The sequence below is a fragment of the Ursus americanus genome, chromosome 29 (genome assembly GCF_024610735.1).
Source record: "Ursus americanus isolate L20-20 chromosome 29, mUrsAme1.1.p, whole genome shotgun sequence".
Classification (NCBI taxonomy): domain Eukaryota; kingdom Metazoa; phylum Chordata; class Mammalia; order Carnivora; family Ursidae; genus Ursus; species Ursus americanus.
In genome coordinates, this window is record NC_142155.1 from 36,223,352 (window position 1) to 36,246,124 (window position 22,773).

The 22,773-nt window shown below is 37.9% G+C and overlaps 1 long non-coding RNA gene across 1 annotated transcript; it reads right to left on the bottom strand.

Annotated features, from left to right (window-relative positions):
• Positions 1 to 1,587: 1,587 nt before the first annotated feature.
• LOC148107530 (uncharacterized) lies at positions 1,588 to 21,234 on the bottom strand. Its single transcript, XR_015722208.1, has 2 exons — positions 21,168 to 21,234; positions 1,588 to 2,646 (listed from the first exon to the last, which is right to left on the bottom strand). It is a non-coding gene; the product is annotated as an uncharacterized LOC148107530 (long non-coding RNA).
• Positions 21,235 to 22,773: the final 1,539 nt, after the last annotated feature.

Genomic DNA, 22,773 nt, shown 5'->3' on the forward strand with positions numbered 1-22,773 from the left:
CTTTCTGGAACGCTGGGATCATGCCCTAAGCCGCAGACAGGCGCTCAATGACTGCGCCACCCAGGCGCCTCAGGTTGTGGGCTTCTTGATTTTTCAGCCTGCCTTCTGTGTTCTGGGGGAGGGGCCTGCCACAATGATACTCAGGCAACCCTGTTTGGTTAGAGTCTCCGTGTCCCCTGCGAGGGAGGATGGGGATGGGCACTCTCTGAGCCAGTATTTCCAGGCTTTTGTTCTCTGGCGGCTTTCCCTGGCGCCCGGCTATGCCTCTTCTGAGAGTCAGAGCAGCAGAGGCTGCATTGTCACAGAACAGAGGGATTGCGGCCCGTTCTCCACTGATGTTCTGGCCACTTTAACTCTATTACTGTTGGTGCTGCTCAACCGTGCAGCGTCCCGGGATGTGCGCACCAACCCAGCGTCCTTGCCCTCACTTCCAGGGCCGGCGCGTCTCTGTCCTTTGTGTTTCTAATGCCGCCAGCCACCGGCCGCCCCGCACGCTCCCGGGTCTCCCGGTCTCAGTCTATGCCCGGTGAGCACACCTCAATTCCGGAGTTTCGTGAGAAGCCTGGTGGCGCGTGCACCCGGTTCAGGGTCTCAGTCTGCTGTTTCGCAGGTGCCGACCACGAGTCTGCCCGCTCCCCCGTGCAGGTGGCCCGCCAACCGCCAGCCGCCCTGCGCACGCTCCGGGAGCTCCCGGTCTCAGTCTGGATCCCGTGAGCACACGGGATTCCCGGGTTCCGCGAGATGCCTGGTGGCGCACGCTCCTGGCTCACCCTCACCGGTCTCAGTCCACTCTCTCGCGGGTGCCCTCTGTGAGTCCGCCCGCTCCCCCGTGCAGGTGGCTGCCGCTTCCCGGCACCCAAACGCGGCGGCTCCCTCCCCCTTCCGTTTATCTTCCGATATCTGTGCACGGTTTACAGCTCCCCTTTTCGTACCTCAATACTCAGCGCTGGAGATGTTCATTTGTAGAGATCCAGATGCATCATCCTGCGTCTCAGGCTGATTCTGTGGTTATTTAGGCTGGTCTGGTACCTATCCAGCTCGACTCAGGGGACCGGCTGAAAAAGGGGCCCCCTACTCTTCCGCCATCTTAACTCCGCCCCCCCGCATATTATGGATTTATGATCTTCCGAAACTGAAATGTGATACCGCTCTCCTTCAGTGGTATGTCTCAGCATCACGACGAAGGCCGTATATGTAGATACACACACATACACATTTATATACATACACAGATATATGAAAACTTATGATCTCATCACTGTAACACTATATGTATATGATGAGACTGTTATTCTAGAAAGCAATAGAACACAGACATTTTAGTCAATAGAAAAGAGAAAATGAGGTTCAGATACCAATTTCCGGGTTTCAGGCAAGACACGTAACCTCTTTGGGCATCAATGTCCTTATTTGTAAAATGACAAAACATACCCTACTATGTATCTCTTGTGTAAATGTATAAAAAGGAGATGGTAGTTTTGAAAGTGGTTTTGGAAAACATGTGCAAGGGGTTCGGTAATGATTCACTGTAGGGTGTGACATTTCTGAAGGAGTCAGAAAGATAGGGGTAACAAAATTCATTCAAACTTAATAGGAAAAGTAGTATTTACTAACTGGCAGGCTTTTAAGATTACGGAAAGAACCAATTTTACATGAATACTATATCTATTCCTCTGAAAATGCTACAAAAATATAGGAATCCATAATGTTAGATATGTTCAAGTTTTGTAGTCAAAATAACTTCCTTAATATTTCTTACACATTTCTCATACACATATGCTTCACACACGCTCCCTATTTTTCAGACAAGGTCAATGTTTTCACTACAATTCATTTACATTGTTATTAGAACTATTTTCTAGGTCTGTTGATAAAATTTGGCCTCACACATTGATAACACATTTTTTCTAATTACACTGTAATTTTCACTAGTAATTCTAGCTTTTTTGAATATACAAATCATTTCAACTTATTATATCATTGCTTTAACACTTCATACACATCTTGAGACATTTAGGCCACAAAAGATTATATTTAATATTAAAAGGATCAAATGTCAATAATTCTCAATTACTTATCCAAAGTGAAAACTTGAATAACGTGTATAGTCTAAATGTGCAAATAATCAGAAGATACAGATTTTTTACCCTCCTGCTACCGAATGTTTCCCTGAGTTGTTGTCAGAGACAATGTTTACAGTGTTGTGCTTTAATTCCTACTCTCTTGTCAAGACACCAATTGAAAGCAGAATGCTAAGAACTCAGTGAGAACTAAGAGTGATAAATGAAGTGCCAGCATAATTTGGAAATTGGAAAATGTGCCCTTGAAAACATATTAGTTCGCTCAGTTTGTAACGTGTAACAGCAGTATTGGTTTTCTCTCTTCACTGCTAGGTCAAGACACTGATGGAAGTAGGAGTCGGCCGAGCCAGAAACAGATCTTCAGCTGGGGTCCAGTAAAGAGTGTGGGAAGGCTTCCCCGAGGCTGGCAAATATCTCGCCCCAGTGGCTAACACCCCTTGCTCTGTCGTTCTGCCTGAGATTTCACCCAAAATGACATTCGCTTATGTGGTTAAGCTCAAGTATTTCCAGGAAGCTTAAGCAAGGTACGGTAGCCATTCCAACTTCCAGAAAGTCTCCCTCTTTGCTGTGATTGATAAAAAAAAAAAAAAGAGGTAATTTTTGGTGGAAAGCAGAAATGAATTTGGAGCACTGGGATATTTTTCAGAGAAGAGAGGCCTGGTAAATTTTAGTAGCCAACAGGAAACATGAAACATAGAAGTCAGGGGAGAATGAAAAAGGTGATACCAGGACATAAATAAACACAGAAATGGGCAGAGTAATTAAATAAATAAATAAATAAATAAATAAATAAATAAATAAATAAATAAATAAATAAAAACAACAATAAGAACAATTATAATAACAACTCTCATGTCTTAAACTTTGCCCAGAGCAGTCCCAAAATATTCTATGTGGAGAAAGTGTAGGAACATGTCCAATGTGTAACTAAGATCAGTGCTCCCCTTGTGCGATGCCATGATCTTGCCTGGCTTGTGGCCTAAACAACTGGGTGAATCCTGAAATCTGCTCCACTCAGGAGAAAAGCTGGAGTGGCACATCGAATGTGCACATCTTCACAGCCTGGAACCTCAGGGTGGTTCCAGAACACTTTTCTCCTTTGCTTCCACGTTGGTCCAGTTATGTAGTTCTATCAATACGGATAACAGAATGTACTCAGAGAATCAGATGAGAATGGACTCTCCACCAGGAAGGTAAGTCAACGTAACACAAAAACAGATATGGCTGTCAGAGTGGAACACGTGTCTTTTCCTAGCTGGGTATTTTGTCTCTCACAACACAACCTTGCAGACTATCAAGGATATAACAATTTTTGAAAGGGTCATGTTAGGAAAAGAAAATTATACACAGATGCAGCATTTTCCAATCTCTGTGCCATAGATAAGGTAGCTCTGAGAGTAACCAGGAAGGGGCTCGAATAGCGTGAGCCACTGGATCACTGTCACACACACTATAAGAAGCATGTCCTTTTACAGTAGGTTGTCTTACAAAAATGTCCATTTTCCGGGAGTGGCATAGTACCAACAAAAGATGTTTTTGTTCTCCATTCCCACACTGTTTAAGAAAAGGCGAGAAAACATGGGTTACTTAAATTATAGCACATCCATAGCACACCATGGAATACAAACAAGGACGAAAACATCCTTGAGGGGGCTTAACTAAAATATGTGTGCCAACAATGCTGCCATGCCTGTACAATAAGCACATAAAAATACCAAAACTAATTTATTAAATTAAAACACACAGAACTGTACACAGTACAGAACTTTTGCCAAAGTTCAAGGGTAACACACGTGAAGAGTTAACACCTTCCAGAGAGTCTTTCAGTAAATCCTGAAAATTCCTATCCTCAAGTCCCCTGCCTTTGAGAGTGCTTACTTCTAACTTCTGCCTTAGAATCTCCAGCCACCATTAGCACAATCTCCTCCTTACTAGCGAGGTTAGACCTTCCCTGACACAAATCCCTCTTGTCTTTAGGATGTAACACTAGGTCTGCATTATCAGTCTAGAAGGACCCTCTGGTGGCAGTTGTGGTGCAGGCTCCTAGTGGGTCATTTTGTGGTTATCTCTGGTCCTTCGCGTACCTCCAAATAATATTAGCCGTGAGGCGATGGGTTTGACACTGCTAATTTCACAGAAGCATCTAAGGCATGAAAGGCTTCTCTTTGAGTATAAGGGTAAGTTACAGACCTTTATCTTTTATTTATTGGTAACAGTTGAATCAGATGTACATGCATATATATTTACACACACACACACACACACACACACACACACACTCCTCTATGTCCCAAAGATTAACGCTGAGCCTTATCTTATCCTGAAGTCTCCAAACTGCTTACTGAAATCAGGCAGATGAGATGAGAAGAGATGAGAAGGGGAGGGGAGGGGAAAGAGAGGACAGGAGAGAGTGGAAAGGGAGAGAAGAGAAAAAGGAGAGGAGAGGAGAGAAAGAACACCACAAATCTCAGTGGAACAGGCCATGCGTAAGAAGCAAGCTATGTGGTGAGAATGAAGAAGTGAGCACTAAAATTCCATCAAGAAACGACTCTTCAGCTCCACTGCCTGCCGCCACATGGGAACAAGGACCAGGTTTCCAGAGCTTCCAGTTCTTACACAGAAGCCAGGAATCCTCATGTACAATTTCTTATATGTTGACTTAAAATAGTTAAGTCTTGTGCAGACCAAACAAAAAATTTCCGTGAGAAGGATTTAGTCAATGAGCAGTGAGCGTGACCCTCAGTCTAAACAAATAAGAAGATAGGGAAACATCTGCCTAACTTCTTGATCACTGGCCGTTATTTCTCAACACCCGAGTTAGTACTTCTGGATTCTAGAGCATTGTTTCTTCCCCTTCTTCAATCAGACACTTTCAAATCATGCTGCCTCCCCTACACACACACCCCAACACACAAAGTGAGACTAAGAAAGGAGTCTACTGCTGAGCCAGGAACATATCTCTAAAAGTTACCCTATCCCAGTTACAAAGAACCCTGGAGGAAACTTCCTCCACCTGACCTGTTCGGACTTTTTATCTTATCCAAGACCCATTTCCCTGCCAGGCTCACTGGGGAAGTAGAAGGAGGATTCCTCTATTAAGTGTGTACTAAAACTATTGTCTCCTCCCTCGATCTACTCTTTCGATAGGAGTTCAAGCTCTCATCACTTCTCATCCGGCCCACTTGTCAATTTACATGAAGTTCATCGCCGCCCTCTAATCCAAACTTCCCACTGTTGACAATATCCTTGCTTATGCCTTAGACACCATCAAAGACACACCAAAGTCACTGTGCATTGCCTTGGACTTTCTTATGGTTACCAACTGTGACCACAGGCTCTCATGTACGTTCTGTCCTCCTATTATACTCATCCCCAGACTTAAATCCCCCTTAACACTGATCCTTGAAATTGGTGTTTCAATCAAAATCCATTCAACCACAGTCAGGATTATTTAAATTGAAAATAATGTAATAATGACAATTTAGTGAAACATGTTAGAATCAGAGACTTGATGAAAGACAGAAGGTAAGATTTTTAAAATGAGAGATGACTCAACATTCTTCAAGCCACATTTCTTTATTTTTTATTCTCATTCACATAGGATTGATGTTATACCTAAGATAGTTGTAAAGATTAGAACTTAGAAGGAGGAATATATGCATGTATTCTTTTAGGAGTTATCTTCTGAAACCTTTGACTATCACCAATATTGAAGATAAAGAAATGTTTTGACAGGCTCTTGGATTTCTCATGTTGTATTTCTATCAAGAATTATGCTTAACTTGTATGCTCATGCTACAAGTTAACTGCCTTTTCAACATTCTTTACAGTCTTCTGCATGACAAAAGATACCATAAAGGAAATCAAAGACAAGCAAATTAATAAGGAAATGACAAAACAGTAAATAAGGTTAAATGGATAAAGATACAAATAGCAAATTCACAGAAAAACCTATACAATGGGACACAAAATTATGAAAAAATCCTTATGAAAACATGTGCAGTCCCATTAATAATCAGGATTGTACCATAAAACAGCAATGGGATTTTTTTAAAAAATCAACTAAATATTATTTATTGTTGGATAATTTTAAGTGTAAGTGAGAGTATAAAGAAATGGACATTCCTAAACTGGGGATGAAAATGCAAATTGGTATACAACCTGTTTGGAAGGAAAATTAATTAGGGAAATTAAATATGCACATACTTTGTGATGCAAGATTCCATTTGCCAGCATGTACACCAGAGAAAAGTGTGTTACATCTTCAAATAGGCAGACACTGAGTGCTCTGCATGGCTGTCTGTAGGAGGATAGTGCATTTAGAAAAAAATGGGGCAGAAACAGATAGGGAGTGATAATGTCAAAAATCCAGATACAAACTATGGGTGATTTGCTGCCATTTATGTCACCAATATTTAGTGGAAGAACAAAGACTTAGGGTCACCTTAGAAACCATGAAATGTATGTAAATATCAATCTTAAAGCTTTGGGAATATTTATCGATCTTTATAATTTATAGGTAATGGGCACTGGATGCTTGATCATCTGATGATGTTAGTTCATCAGATTCTCAAACAGTTCATGACTCAGAAGATGAACAACGTTTTTAGAGTTAATAAAAAAGGATTACTGAATCTATTATATATATTTTGATTTTAGGATTTAAAATGCTTTTTGTACTTCTCACAGTTAACACCGAGGTCTATGATACAAAATACATTGATAATAATATTTACAATATAGGATTGTTATAGGGGTTTCTTGAGGTAATGTATGTAAGTACCCTACGGATATGCGAACCGCAAGGCTGGTCTGTGGGAGGGACTCATTATGTTGGTCAGTCATGCTAGTATTCCACTGACTCAGCATCTCTCTCTAAAATAACGGTATTTATGAATTCAAGACATACCTTTCATGAATAGCAAGAACTTGCTCTATGACAAAAATAAACATAACAATTTTGTTTCTGTTGAACACCAAGCCAACTCTTTCCTTTCAAACCATGTTTACAACGGAAATACTCATAAAGCTGAGATGGCTGGTGGTTCTAAGGATCACCTAGAAAATGGATTGTCAGAGATTGATTAGACACTGACTGGAGACACCAAGTAAGACAACAGTAACAAAGTAAGCAAGCTATCTGTGATTCAGAAACTGATAATCAAAAGTGCAGTGATCAGCTACTATTACAGCAACCAAGTGATTTCCTCCAGTTCGGGCTCTATTTCTGATATAGCGTCATATGTTATCAATGAAAAAAATAATAACTAAATCTCCCTTCTCCTAATTTCCAGTTCCCTTCAAGGGAAACAATTTTATCGCCCCATTGCTAAAATGAAGTTGCATTAAATACATCTGCTCTCTAAACTTTCTGATGTGGTACTGTAAAAGTAGTTAGGTTTCCACTGTAAGACTGAATGAAATCAGTGGCCGTAATTAGGACCCAACTTACGTCATAACAGTACCTGAAGGGGGGGGGTATTTATCTCAGTGTTCCTGCTTTTCCATTCTTGGAAGCCGGTTTGGATGGATCCCAATGCCCTATAAGTCCTCCTGCATTTGACTATTATCGGTCTCCTCCCCAGGAATCATTCTGCCCAAACCAAAACTCCACTCAATAGATAAATGCTACCAATCACGGAAAGGGAAAATTGAAAACTTGTAAGTATTCCCCAATATTAATGTGCCTGAACAATCATATTTAATTGGTTCTCAGGTCTATTATTTGTTCTGTCTACCCAAAGAAAGTTCTATTGTAGTTATTTCAGTGATAAACTTGCTTCTTCTCAAAAAGTTTTATTATTCTGAGAAATTGCTTGAAAATAGCAGAAGTTGTAGTGGGGTAGTGAAGGCCTGATAATACATTCTAAAGGTTTTTTTAATAGTGTAATTTATGTTAAAACTTGTCCTAATACATTGCAAGATCACTTAGATATTTTATTTTAAATACTGTATGTAGCTTTCTCACAGCTCTAGTGCCATTTCCAGTAAAATGAGATTTTCATGAAAGACATTAAAAATCATGTTGCACTTAAATGGTGATATTGTTTCAATCTTTCATCAGGCGAGGTCATTTTCGTTCAGAAATTTGACATTCATCTAGAACATTCTGTATCTAAGAAAAATGAAATGCCTACAGTTGCTTCAATTTCCAGACTTAACTACTTTTACATAAGAGTCGAGTTCCTCTTCAGCCCACTAAGGTACTCACACATCTTCCTTTATTCTTTAAGGCCAAACTGTCCTGAAACAGCTCCCCTGGAAATCTGACATAGTTACAGAAAAGAGCCATAAAATGTCTTATTAAGGGATTTAACCTCGCAATCATTAACATGTAGATATGTATTTCACTTGGGTATAGAAATTAACCTACTATGCTTTATTTATTTTTAAATTTTATACATTGATACCCCTTGTACATTAATACCCCTAATCTGGGATTCAGGGGAGCTAATAAACACACATTTCCTCCTGTTCCTTTTCTTCCTCCTCCTCACTCATTAGTTTTCTTCTCTAAGAATACACATTAAGAAGTTAAATGCTAAAAACTGAAATTCAACAGGAGACTTTTGCATGTTTGCAAAGACCTCTGACGTTTCTAGTTAAACACATACCTTATCTCCTTACTCTCACCTAATTTCTTTTTTTTTTTAATTTTTTTATTATATGTTAGTCACCATACAATACATCATTAGTTTTTGATGTAGTGTTCCATGATTCATTGTTTGCGTGTAACGCCCAGTGCTCCATGCAATACGTGGCCTCCTTAATACTATGCTTTTTTTAATACAAAAGGAGGCAGTCTGGAGAGATTTGAAGGAAACACAAAGGCACAATTAAATTATTAACAGTTCTTGATAGATACAGAAAGAGAAGCAGGTACAGTTAAACTTTCATCTGATACAGGCTGGGATGAGGATATCTGTGCCTAGAGGCAAAAGTAAGGAAATAGGAAAATGTACCGATTTTGCTGATGATGTATCCTAAATACATGCTTTATTTTGGCTTCCTTCTGAAAAAATTTACTTTTCCTATAATTTACACTTGTATTCCTTGTTTGATTACAAAACAATTTTACATATGTTATGTCTTTGGACTTTTACAGTATTGTATGTTAGAGCAAGTTTTGGCTATTTAACAATGAGGAAATGGAACTTAAGTGACCTCCCATAGGTATATATGTAATAAGTTGAAGAGCAGGGTCATATACCCTATGTCTTGTGTTTCACTAAGTTTTTTAGGCATCATGTTATTGTCTTAGGGGAAAAAAACCCTGCTTTATGAGCCTATAAAGAACATTTTGACACCCTTTGATTTATAAGATTTGTTAGTTGGGCATGCATCAGATTTTCTTTAGTGCGCAACAAAATAAATTTAGAAGAGTAAGAATAATTCAAATTCCTAAAGACAACATTGAGTATTTTTAAAAATCAAAATACTATCAAAGTTAACACACACACGCACCCACACACATACGCACACAGCACAAATTTCAAGATACACAGCACAAGAATTTAAAGTCTATCTCCCTTCTGTCTCTTGCTGCCAGAAGTATCCCAGCCAAACAATTATATCTCCCAAGCGAAGATATTGAAGCATGATTTCTTTTTGCTTCCCTGCCCTTTATTTTTAACACAATGATTCTGTCCTACAAATTAGTTTCAACTTTTATCACTTAGCTCCATGGACAAGTGTGCTTGCACGCACACACACACACCTGGGGACGCACACACTCTTCGTTCCGTATCAGCACAGGATCTTCCTTATTTTAATGGCTATAGAAATGTGTTATAATTTATTTGACCAGTTGGACATTTAAGTTATTTCCAAATAAATCTTGCACAGATGTCATTTAGATAGCATGTATGTCACTGGATAAATTCCTAGAAGGGGAATTATTAAACAAAATGAATTATACATTTCAATTTTGAGAAATATTGCCAAACTGCCTGTTGTATTGTATTAATCTCTATTTCCACCAGCAACGCATGAGAACGCATGCTTTCCTGACACCCCATTGACACATTGTGTCAGTAAATTTTTTTTTTTAACTATAGGAATAGGATAGGTATGTTACATAGCTGAGTTTCAATTTGTATAAGTGAGGATGAGATTTTTCCCCACATGCATGTCATCTTCCCAATCCTTCATTGGACATTGGTCTTTTCCCAACTGATTCACATGGATGCTGGACATGTTAAGAATATGAATCCTTAACTGTTAAAGGAATTATAATTTTTTCCAGTTTTATCTTTTGTTTGTAGAAGTTTATATGCAGTTTTACTTTAATGTAATTAAACACAGCTATTTATATATTTTTGAGCTTTTTGTCATTTTAAAAAAGCTTTCTCCAATCCAACACCATAGCATTTGAGTTGAGCTTTGCCTTGATAAGTTAACTAGTGGTATGTTTTATATAAAATGTATCATGCAGATGAAGGAATTATCCTATTGGGAAAAAATATCTCCTATTTAAATTTTGGAGTTTGAGATAGTCAACATTTTGCTTTTTGCATGGTTAATATTCAAATGCACAGGCATTGGAAAACAGGCCTAATTGTTTCTAAAGCTATTTCTGGTTCTAAATGATAAAACCACATCTTTGACACAAACAAAGATACTTTGTTCTCATTTCCGGTAGAAACTGACAGCCTCCAAGTCATCTAGTAGTTACCCTAAAGGATCCAACTATAATTAAGATGTAGGAGATGTAGTTTACATCCCTTTGACCAGAATTAGAATTGTATTTGTCAAAATATTTTTCTTATGTTTATTCTAGCTGAAACTAGAAGCTACTTCTCATGAAGTAGATGGTGTAAAAGCATTTGTGGTTTTGTATCTTTACTGAGATTTTACAGTTTTCTGGTGATATTTCTATCTGTGGACTCAAAGCCTCGTAATTAATCATATATGTTGAAAACGCCTTTGTTCTTCATGACATGAAACTGTATTTTTTGAGTGACTTAAATGGGAGTATCTACACATAAACCTATATGCTCTTTTTATATTGATATATACATTTAGTCCAAAAAGTATACAAGTATACTGTTGGATAACAGTAATATTTTGAAGGGATATTCTATAGATTCATGGCTTTGTTCTTTTGTGAGAAAAGATTTTCCCTTTTTAAAAAAGAAAACTATACTCACATTTCTCGGTAAGGCAATTCTGTGTAGTTAAATCAGAGAAAGAACGTTTTGTAAGGTTTAGAGAACTCTTTCAGGAGAGACTACAACATAGACTTGCAGTTAGTATACGTGAGTTAGTATAAGTGAAGTAATTATTTAAAGTCCAAGGACTTCATGTGAATCTCCAGAGCAAGTCAAAGCATACCAAGAATTCTCAACATAAAAGAGAGGAGTTGGGTTTGTACATGAATAAGATAATCAGATTTTAAAATTCCAATGTAGTTATCTAAACAGTCCGCCCGTACCAATTGTAAATTGTATTCACTTACTTAAAATGTGTAATTCTACCCAAAAGTTCATTTGTCCCTACAATTTACTTAAATGATGTACTTTTAACCAAGATTTCAATTTCATTGATGTCCCTATAATAACGTGGAAAGTAAAATGGAAAATTCGAACATTTATCCCACATGGAGCAATATGGAAGACTCTAAATAAGAGACTTCAAATAAATACCTTTTTATACAATGAATTGCTTTGAATGAACCAAATTTCCAGTGTTAGTGACATATAAATGGAGATGAAGGAAAATCTTGTCTTTTACTTCTATTTTTATTATTACATACAGAGATAAGATTTTAAACAACAGAAGGAATAAAATCAAATATTTCAGAAAAATAGAAAGTTTTGAGGAGTAATTGTATATGGCATTGTTTATCCATGAGTATGATTTGGTAGGTCTTTCAACCCAGGTGGGAAAAGCAGGAGAGCAGCACTGTGGGTGGGAGTGTGGGGTAGAGTGGGTGGGTGATTGGCACCTACAACTCCCAGACATATCCTGTGCAGGATTTAATACTGTAAGTGTGATGGAACTTCACTTTAACATTCCATAGCAGAGTGTAGCTTTGACATAAAGTGACTCTACCTTCGATCCACAGCAAGATGGTTAATTGCAAGTACAGAAGAACCCTATTAGGCAGTACTTCCTTAGACGATGACTACGGAGTAATTTACCTGCCTCTTGGCCACAACTTTTGTAAGCGAAAGGCCGCCTAACTCCCTAAAGTTGGCTAGTATCCATTGCTTGCTTCTAAGCCAGTGCATTTCTTCTGCTCAATTTCCCAATTAAATCTGATCTTTCTTTGGGATCAAGTAAGTGAGCTGTAAGTAATAAATAAAAATACTAGCTAGAGAACAGGTGGATAGGTAGTGAAGGTAAGAGTTTGCCTGGAAGGAAGAGAAAGAAAATACAAACATATTAAGAGTCTCTAAAAAGTTAATACACATTGAATGTGAATGTAACTACTCATTTTTTTAAAACTGTGACTCTATCTAAAATAAAAGAGATGCTTTTCTGTGTGACTTTGGGATAATTATCTTTTATTTAAAAAAAAATCAAAATCTGTCCATGCGTTCCCAAGAACATGTACTTTGGCAATTAAATGCAGCAGTAGAGCTATCAGAATGGGAAGTATTTTAGCAATTATTAGTTCATAAAATAAACTTGATTTCTTTTTGAGTCAAGTTCATATGTTTTAAGTGGGATATGCATGGAGCACTTTACTGTGGTTTACAAAAAAAACTATTTCATATGGGAATCTGATCTCCATCAAAGCATTAAATCCTAGTCAATCACTAAAACCACTAGATCTCAATCACGACATCACCTTTTAGGTTTACAGTTCTTCCTCCTATGTTGGAGGTTCTCAGAATAACAAAGTTTTTCAACTAGATCCAGGAGAACTATGGAGGTCCTCATGTCAGACAGGTAGGTAGCAGAATTTCAAAAATCACATTTGGACAGTCAGGTGCCTTTCTCAGTTTGCTACATAAATTTGCCACAGCCTAACAAGTCTACCATTTTATGTTGCAACCATGTAAGTTATATACTATTTTCCAAACTGAACTTTTAAGAGTAAAAGGGACACCGATAATAAGGATACCAGGAAAACAAACATAATCTGGGCCTATTTCAGGCTAACTGGAACTTAATGGCCACCTTACCAGGGAAGTGTTAGGGTCCTTTGTCTGCTTCTATTTCAAGAATGCAAATATTGACTTTGATATTTATATTGATTAAAGCAGGAAAAACATTACATCTCAATTTCTTTTGATGAAATGTGGATACACCATTTAGAATGATGGCTCACCCTTTCACATCCTATGATCTACCAATCTCGTTACCACTTTTTAAAGCTGGTTCGTACAGAGAAAACCCAAAACACCACTTGTTTTAATATTGTAAATAAAAGACTTGAAACAGGGTAACAGGATCTCTGAAAAGCCAGGCCTTAAAAGGCATAAAATTGCAAGTCATTGTAATGTTGATCTTTATCCCCAAGATGATTTTGATGATGATAAGGTTTGTTATCATTCCTTGGATGAGTGCTGTATGCCAGGTGTTTTGCTATGTGCTTTTCATATATTAACTTTCCTCGCCTATCCAACATCACTCTCAATCTGTCCAGATTTGCTTTATTCCAAGAAGAAAAATCAGTCATAGATAAGTTTGATTGATTTGTTTAAAGAAGCCCAGCTAGTCACCCAAGGAAGCTTCTGTGTTCAAACTGGGATACAATTCCAATCCCCATGCTCTTCTTGAATAAGCTACAATACCTTTATGTTATCTTTCTTAGGAATTTTAGGATTCCTCCTGACATAGTACTGTGGTCAGCCTTGTTCCCACTGCTGACTTTTACATTAAGGAATTAGTGGAGACATTTGAGACCATCAGGAAACAGAACATGATGTACATTTGCCAATGTGTAAAGAAGGAAAATGTCCACATTACTAGCAAAATAATAAAAGCCACGTGTACCTAATCCACAGCAAATAATATTGACCGGAGACAATAAACCGTGGGAACTGACATGGGATTGGAAGATAAGAAATTCTTAGTAACTGCTTTGTCAACGCCAAATTCCCCATGAACTCCTCTTTGCAGCCCAGTAATAAGGGGCTCCTCTACCCTGCCACCTACCAGGCAGTCACATGAGAGATGGGAGGTCTACCCAGTACACGTTCCATAGCAGGCACCAGAACACCTACGTGCTGGTAAATATCTGTTAATTGCAAGAAGGACTTAGAATTAACTAAATCAGGGCATTAGTCAAATGGATAGGAGTATTTCCCATCTGCAAGGCCTCTTTTTTCATTAAGTTAGTATTAATATATGACTATTATCATTTCCATCTCTCAAATCAGAAAACCAGGCACAGCAACGTTACTAATTAGATCACACCCTTTCTAAGTGATATAATCAATTAAAAGATCTGGGTATTTTAATTTGAATAAGACTGTAGGCTTAAGTACTATGACCCACTCTGCTTTTACTAACTTCTACAAATAAAAATTTAATTTGCAATACTGAAGAAAAATCATTAAAGTACAGATATGTTCGATTTTTAAAATGAAGTGCTTCTATTATTTCAATCCACATTATTATAAAGCTATATTTAAAAAAAATTATCTTCAAAATGTTAACAAGGTTGCCCAAGGTCTACTCCTTAAATGATCTGAGCTAATCATCCTGCTTGGCCACTCCCTGACATCTCGATTTCAAGAAATAAAAGTTCTAGATAAAAACACATATTGAAAACATGTGCTGAAGTGGTGATTGGAAATCAGGCATATTTCACTTCATCAGGTACACGAAGTATCAGGGATTATGTGATGTTTCTACGTACACCTTGTCCTGGTAGAAATAAAGTTGCATTTTTACCTATATTGTGATTTTACGAAAGGATCACTATTTGTCTTCCTCTCTACTCTCAGCTTCATTCTAGCAACTAATACTAATTACAGGAAGGTTGAATCGCCATCACGTGTGATTAACTTCAATGGCGTCCCTTTCTCCTCTACTTCAGACATCCTCTCCTTTCATGGAGTTCTTCTCAAGGCCACTTAGGACATCGGTGACACCTACAGAGAATACTAAAACCAAACTCATTATGAAAAGTAGTAGGGAGAGCCACTGTAGACAGGAGGAGGCATCTGGGGAAACCCAACAATAACAACAAAGGTAGAGCTGGAGCAAATGAAGATTGCAGCTGTGTCCCTACATCCCTTAGCACTATGGGAAAGATGAAGTAGGAAATGCTTTAAAAAAAAATTACACCGAATTTTAAAAAAATTGTTTAACACTGTTTAATCCTGTTTAAAGCATACAAGAGAGTATCATTAAAAACTTCTCGAGAAACAGCTGTGTTTTGATGCTTTGCTACTTACAAATGTAACAATGGAAGATGTAGGGTTGGAAGGGTTTAGATTTCATGTGAGCATTCAGGGTAAAGAGAGCGGAGCACTGGGATAAGGCACAAAGAGAAGCTGGAGAGAGAGACAGCAAGAAGATGGCGGACTTGGTATGACATGCCAACCTTAGTGGGCTCAGCTACCACCCTGAAGGGCAGCTTCTGAGTCAGATGACAGGAGAAGAATGAGACACAGCTCAGTCCCTACAGATTCAGTGAGGACTTGGTCTCAGTTCTGAGATTCAGAGGTAAAACCGGTACTGCTGTGCTCTCTGTGGGTGGGTTCTGGCACTTGGCTAACAGCAGAAGAACTACTGCATAGGGGAGAGAGACAAGACTTGCCCCAGGGCTGTATATAGCCAAGGTGTACTTGAAAGTAAATCCGTCTTCATAAACCAGTAAGAAAAAACAAACTTCACTCATAGTGGGCAAGTTAAAACTAGACATATATTTTTATTTTCACATCTTGCTTTCTTTTATTTTTAAAAGACTATTTGAGAGACAGAGAGAGAGTGAGCAGGAGGGGCAACGGGAGAGGGGGAGAAGCAGACTCCCCACCAAGCATGCAGCCTGATGTGGGGGCTCGATCCCAGGACTCAGAGATTGTGCCCGGAGCCAGTCAGATGCTTAACCAACTGCGGGGTGAGGCGCCCCTCACATTTTGCTTTAACGTCATTTTGTCTTGTAATGGAAATGTATATATGTTTTATCCATATTTGCCTTTATATTTAATAAACAGCTATTTTTATATAGGTAAAACACTTTGAATTTTAGTAAACTATGACCATATAAAGGACGCTTTCTCAGAGCACTGCTTTTGTCTGTCAAGCAGCTACGTCATTTAGTGGAAACTAAGCCAAACTGTAGCCATAAGCACAAGCATGGTACTCCAATATATATGCTCTTTGAATGCATATTAATCACATATTACACTCTCAAATGGCTACTTGGACCAAGCAAGTAATACACGAATGAAACGAGCCAAGATAAGAAAAATCATGATTGTTGAAATCTATGGTAAACTGATGTGTACTTGCCATGGCTAAAAGGACTCGACTCCAGAAGATTTCTTCCCTGTAGAAAGTGAACTCCATGTTGGCAAATCCCACAATTTTCAAAAGCCAGGTTACATGAAATTTCCCGATTTTTAAAAGTTATTCAATTAAAAAATACTACAGAGGTAAAAACAAAACAATACAACTCACAACAGTCATTGCAATAGAAATACATCTGCTGAATGAATTTGGCTTACAGGCTGCCAGTTTATGACTTCTGATCAAATTTTTGAAATTATCTTTGGGAGGGTGGGGAGGGGAAGACTCAATTTGAAAGGAGCCACATGTAGTTTTGCAAGAGAATTTGTAGACGTCAAGTATGCACTCAGAACATTGCCCAAGGGAAAACGAAAACTAAAATAAGACACATTAAGGTTAATACTCAAAGGAAGGAAAAGTCACTCCTTTGCTATCATGCAGACGTACATTCACACATGATTGCTGGCTGTAAGACCAAATCAGTCTGTGAGACTAAACCAGAAAAAGTAAAAAGAATATAAACAAGCAAAAATAAAAGAAATATAAAAATCTTTCAATTTCTCATAGACAAGGACTAGAAATCCAATGTCAATAAAAACAAACAAACAACCCCACCAAACAACTTCCCTAGGTATTACCTGGCAAACATGGGCATTAATCACAGTTTCACACTAAACTGCAGATTTTATAGCAGTATTTGCTGCAATAAAACTTGCTTAGTCTTAGCGCTAGTTGTAATTTATGTTTTGTTTAGATGAATTCATGAGATCTCTGTACCTAAATTAAGGAATGAAAATAAATAGTTTAGCTTATGTGCTTGCTTTGAAAAATAGATATAAATAAAAGGTAATAGTACATGGGTGATGGACACTGGGAAGGGTATGTGTTGTAATGAGCACTGGGTATTATATAAGACGGATGAATCACAGACTGTATCCCTGAAACAAATAATACATTACATGTTAATTAATTGAATTTAAATTAAAAATGTTTTAATAAAAAAATAAAATGTAATAGTACATTTAAAACCACATTTTGCATGGTAAGTATGTCCTATCTACTGGTGAGTTGATTACCAGAAAACATAGCAGGTGCCAATGGGGAATGTAAATATAGTTATTGACCTACTGTGTCAGTGACAAGAGATTAGTCTTTTTTTCCAGGAGGTTGTAATTAGCCTTGCAGAAAATATTCATTCCCTACCAAATTAGACTACACATTGTATTTCTGTCACCGAATGTTTTCCTTGATGGTTGTCTGAGTAAAACAAATTGGATGTAGGTTGAAGGTATATCATTCAAGCACCTTCTTTCAAAAGTAATTAGGGTCTTACTCACTTGAAACCAGATAACTACATTTAATGTAATCTTAAAAGGGCCCCTAAGGATTGTTTTCCATTGGTAAATGAATGAGAAGTGGAACAAACTGACTTTCATGATCACTAAAGTTTAGAAGAACTAGGAAAAGAAAATAATGCTGAATCGAAAATTTAGTCTCATAAGACTAATAAAGGTAAAATACTTTTTTCCATTTATTCTCATGTAACCCCCAAGGGATTTTTGTCCAGTGAAAGTGGCACATGGAAGGATGTTCCACAGAGACTCATTCAGTGATCAGCTCAGCATGGTTCCACACTAGACCTCCAACCAAATGAGAGCTAGACACTCATCCCCTTGGCTTCAATTCATTTAGGAAAAAAAGTGTATCTTTGGATAGCTCACTGTACTCCATGCTAGCACACCAGGATGATAAGACTTCATTCCTGACTCAGAATATAGGTGGAGACCCATCACTGTCTGACCTAAACCAGGCCACCTGTAATTAGAAAATAAATTCACTACCAGACCAAGAACTAGGTTAGTAGATACACAAAGATTTTAGGAGTAACATCATAAAATTAGAACAGAGGAGATCTTGAAGGGAAAAAAAGGGTTTGGTAATTATTAATGGGCAGAAATGCTAATGATTTTAAAAATTCAGCAATTTTCAGAAGAAATCTTTCCCCAATTTCAAGTATTTCTAGAAAATGAATCTAGATGCAGTTTTGAATAGGTTTGTATACCAGAAAACATAATTATATTTGATTTTTCTTATTTTTCTATGTCCAGTGTAAGAAAAAAATTGTACTAAATTACTGCAGGTACTGTCTAATTAAGTCATATTCAACAATATATTTTAGTCTTCGAATGTACCCTACTAAAAGAAATACAATTTTTGAATCAAATAAAAGCTATTTTAAATTTCACTCTGCCAATTTCTAAAATGTATTCAGAAATTTATATGAAAATTATTTCAATGGCCACCGTGCTTAAATCTCTTATTTTAAAATATACATTTTCTTATTAAATCTATTTATTTGAATTTTAATTAACATTTGAATATGTTAATTTGTAAAGATACTTAAATATGCCAATGCTCCTATTTCCTTCCTCTGGGTGGGTATTTGAAACACATTTCTGTAAATTTAAAGGACCCTTTAAACTTTGAAAACATAGCTATTATTTTGTACTTTCAAAACTTGGTGTTGCCTATGACCCTTTTTAACTGAATGTCTTCTAAGCAGTAAGCCTGCCACACTTCACCCATGTAATGGACACCCTGTGGATAAAATCATGATGCTTCATCTTCCTGACAGCATTCTCTTCTCTCCTGAGGGAACTTCTAATGGGATGACTCCGGGGTCTTGAATGTTTCTTTCAATTTCCTTCATATGATACACAGCCTATTCTTATTATGCTGTTTTTTGTTTTTTGTGTTTTTTTTTTTTGTAAAAATTCTGATCTAGAATTTGGCCTACTGTAGTGTATTGCTTATAGGACTCTCTTTTCAGCAACTTTGAACAGATTATTGAGGTTTAATTGACATACAATTAACCACACATGTTGAAGGATACAATTTGATAAGTTCTGAGTATGTAAATAAACATATATTGGTCAAATTCTAAAAAGATATGTTGAAATATTTGTTTCTTCAGGATGTGAACTTATTTGGAAATAGGGTAACTGCAGATGTAATTAGTTAATATGAGGTCGTATTGGAATTCCAATATGACTAGTGTTTTTTTTTTTTTTTATGTTAGTCACCATACAGTACACCATTAGTTTTTGATGTACTGTTCCATGATTCATTGTGTATAACACCCGGTGCTCCATGCAATACCTGCCCTCCTTAATACCCATCACCGGGCTAACCCATCCCCCACCCCCCTCCCTTCTGAAACCCTCAGATTGTTTCCCGGAATTCATAGTCTCTCATGGTTCGTCTCCCCTCTGATGCCCCCCCCCTTCATTTTCCCCTTCCTTTAAGAAGTGGGAACTTTGGAAAAAGACACAGATGCAGGGAAGATGGCCATATGAAGATGGAGGCAGAGACTGCAGGGATGTTGCCCCAAAGCCAGAAACACCCAGGACTATTACAGACCGGAAGAAGCAAGGAAGGATCCTCCCGTAGAGACCTCAGAGGAAGCATGACCCTGGAACACATTGCGTTTGAACTCCTAGTCTCCAGAACTGACGTCATAAAATTCTGTTACTTCAAGCCAACCAGTTTGTGGTAATTTATTATAGTTGCCCTAGGAAACTAATAAAATTTGCAATCAGGAAACTGACAACAAAAATAGCAAACAAATGCATCACCTCAAAGAGTTACATGATCCCCTTGCCATTGACATTTCCCTAACACTCACCCCATCCCCATGAAACCACTGAACATTTTTCTGTCATCCTAGATTGCATTTTCTACAATTTTACATATATTTTACATAAATTTATAAGAATTCTAGAATTATATGAAATATAGACATATGGCATGCACTGGATTCTTTCAGCGTAATTATTCTGAGACTCATTCATGGTGTTGTTCATTCACGTGCACATTCACTTGTTGCTCCTTTGTGTTAACAAACAGTATTCCATTACATGACTTTACCACCATCAGTTCATTCACTCACCTGCTGACATACATTTAGATGGTTTACAAAATCCTGGCTATCCGAAATACACCAGCTATATACATCATCCGAGTGTACAAATATCTGTATGGAGTTACACTTTCACTTCCCTTGGGTAGAGAGACCCCTAACTGTGGAATCACTGGGTCACAAAGCGGGTAAATGTTTACATTGTAAAGCAACTACCAAACTGTCTTCCCAAATGTATGAGAATTCCAGTTCCTCCACACCCTTGTCAACACTCGGTATGTGTATTAATTGTTCTTGGTTATTTTCTGTATATTATGACGTTCTGACCTCTCTTGGGAGCCTTCAGACCCGGGAAGAGACTGCCCTTCCCGGAACTAGAGGATATCTGAAGATAATGACAACCTTCCCACAAGCACGTTTTCACGTACACACCAAGCAGTGCACTGTCCGTGCCCCAACTATGTCTTACCCAGCTCTCCCTCCCACGCCCGTACGGTCGTGTCCCCTTGCTGGGGAGCACACGTGCCAGGACCGCAGCGGTGCCGGAAACCGTGGAGAGTACCGAACCCCGTGGACATGACGCCCTTTCCTATGCCTAAGCCCCTCTGACAAAGCTTAATGCCTACAGGAGGCACTGGAAGAGACACAGCAGTACCCAGTAATAAAATAGCATCATTATAGCAATATACATTCACAAAAGCTCATGAACGAACGTGGTCCCCCTCTCTCCAAATCCCTTATTACAACGCACTCACCCTTGTCTCTGTGACGTGCTACGAAACATCCACAGCAGGACAGGAAGTGGGACGAACGAGCCGGGTGCGCCCTGTGAAGCAGCTTCAGCAACCGGCTATTTACGCTCCGACCGGAAGGAGGCGGAGCCACAGCTGCTCCCTGATGCAGGTGCAAGTGCGGAGCTGAAGATGCAGAGTCCGGTGCTTTCTCTGCCCTGAATGGGTTTCAGGCAACTAGAGACCACCTCTGTGGCCCCAGACGCACCAGAGTAATTCGAACCAGCTGAGCCTAAAGTGTTGACTCCTTCTTGCCTTGTCTTTCCTGGGGGAATTCCAAGGCGGCTCTGGCACAACTGCCTTCCTGGTTGGGTTTACACTCTATTATTAAAGAAAGTCTTTCGTATTGATTTGTTTTTTCAAAAGTCTTCCCTAATTCATCTGTCTGTTCTGCCTCATCATTCCTTTTTGATAGGCATCGAGCATTCTCGCATCTGCAAGGATGAAAATACGGTAGCTATTTATGAGACCGCCATGAAATTGGAAAGGTTGAAAATCAGTTTTTGATACAGATTTCCATAAATAATTTTATTATTATATTCCTAATCTCTAACTGCTGAATGCTAGATGAATCTCTTACTTTGTTTTCTTGAAACAGAACATAATTTAAACTATTTTTGGGTTTTTTTGGTTTTGGGGGTTTTTTTGTTTTTGTTTTTTGTTTTTTTTGTAGCTGGTCTGTGATGTCTTTTAGCTTGAACGAAGTTTTGTTTAGAGAAAACATTTCTTCCTTTATCTGTATAGTCACACAGATTATAGTTTTAAGGGTGGGGGAGGGGCATAGGAAGAAGGAGACCGAGAATCTCAAGCGGACTCCATGCTGAGCACAGACCTGTCACAGAGCTTGATCTCACAAGCTTCAGGTCATGACCTGAGCCCAGATTAAGAGTAGGACGCTTAACTGACCGAGCCACACAGATGCCCCTCTTAGTAGATCTTATTAGGAGTGTATCAAATCTATTAGTCTATAATTTATAGAGAAATCAACTTTTGGCTGTTTAATACTTTTATTGACTATTTAGTGTTCCATAGATTTTAAATTTTAATTTCTGCTCTTTATGTTTTTCTTCCATTTTCTTAGAATTGATATTATCTAACTCCTTTAGAATAATCATTTTTAGCCTTTCTTTTTTTGTATATACACATTTAATGTAATACCTTCTGTCTAAACAATTTTGCCTGCCTCTGCAGGCAATACTAGATTTTTAAAAAATTGTAATTCAGTTCAAAATATTGTCTGTGGATTATTTAGTAATATATAGCTTTACTGTATAAAGCTTGATCTGTGGATTATTTAGTAATATATAGCTTTATTTTCAAATATAAGGACATATTCTAGTCATCTTTTATGACTGAATTCCAGTTTAACTACATTGTGATCAAAGGACTTTCTGAATTATCTAGTACTTTAACATTTGTTGAGATTTTCTTTTTACTCCAGTCTATATAAAATTTTTTTACAATACTCTTTGATAAATGTTCATGTGAATGTCAAGAGAATCTGTGCTTTCATCTATTTTGTTCTGCAGCACTTCATATATATCAATTAGGTAAATATCTTAATAACTTC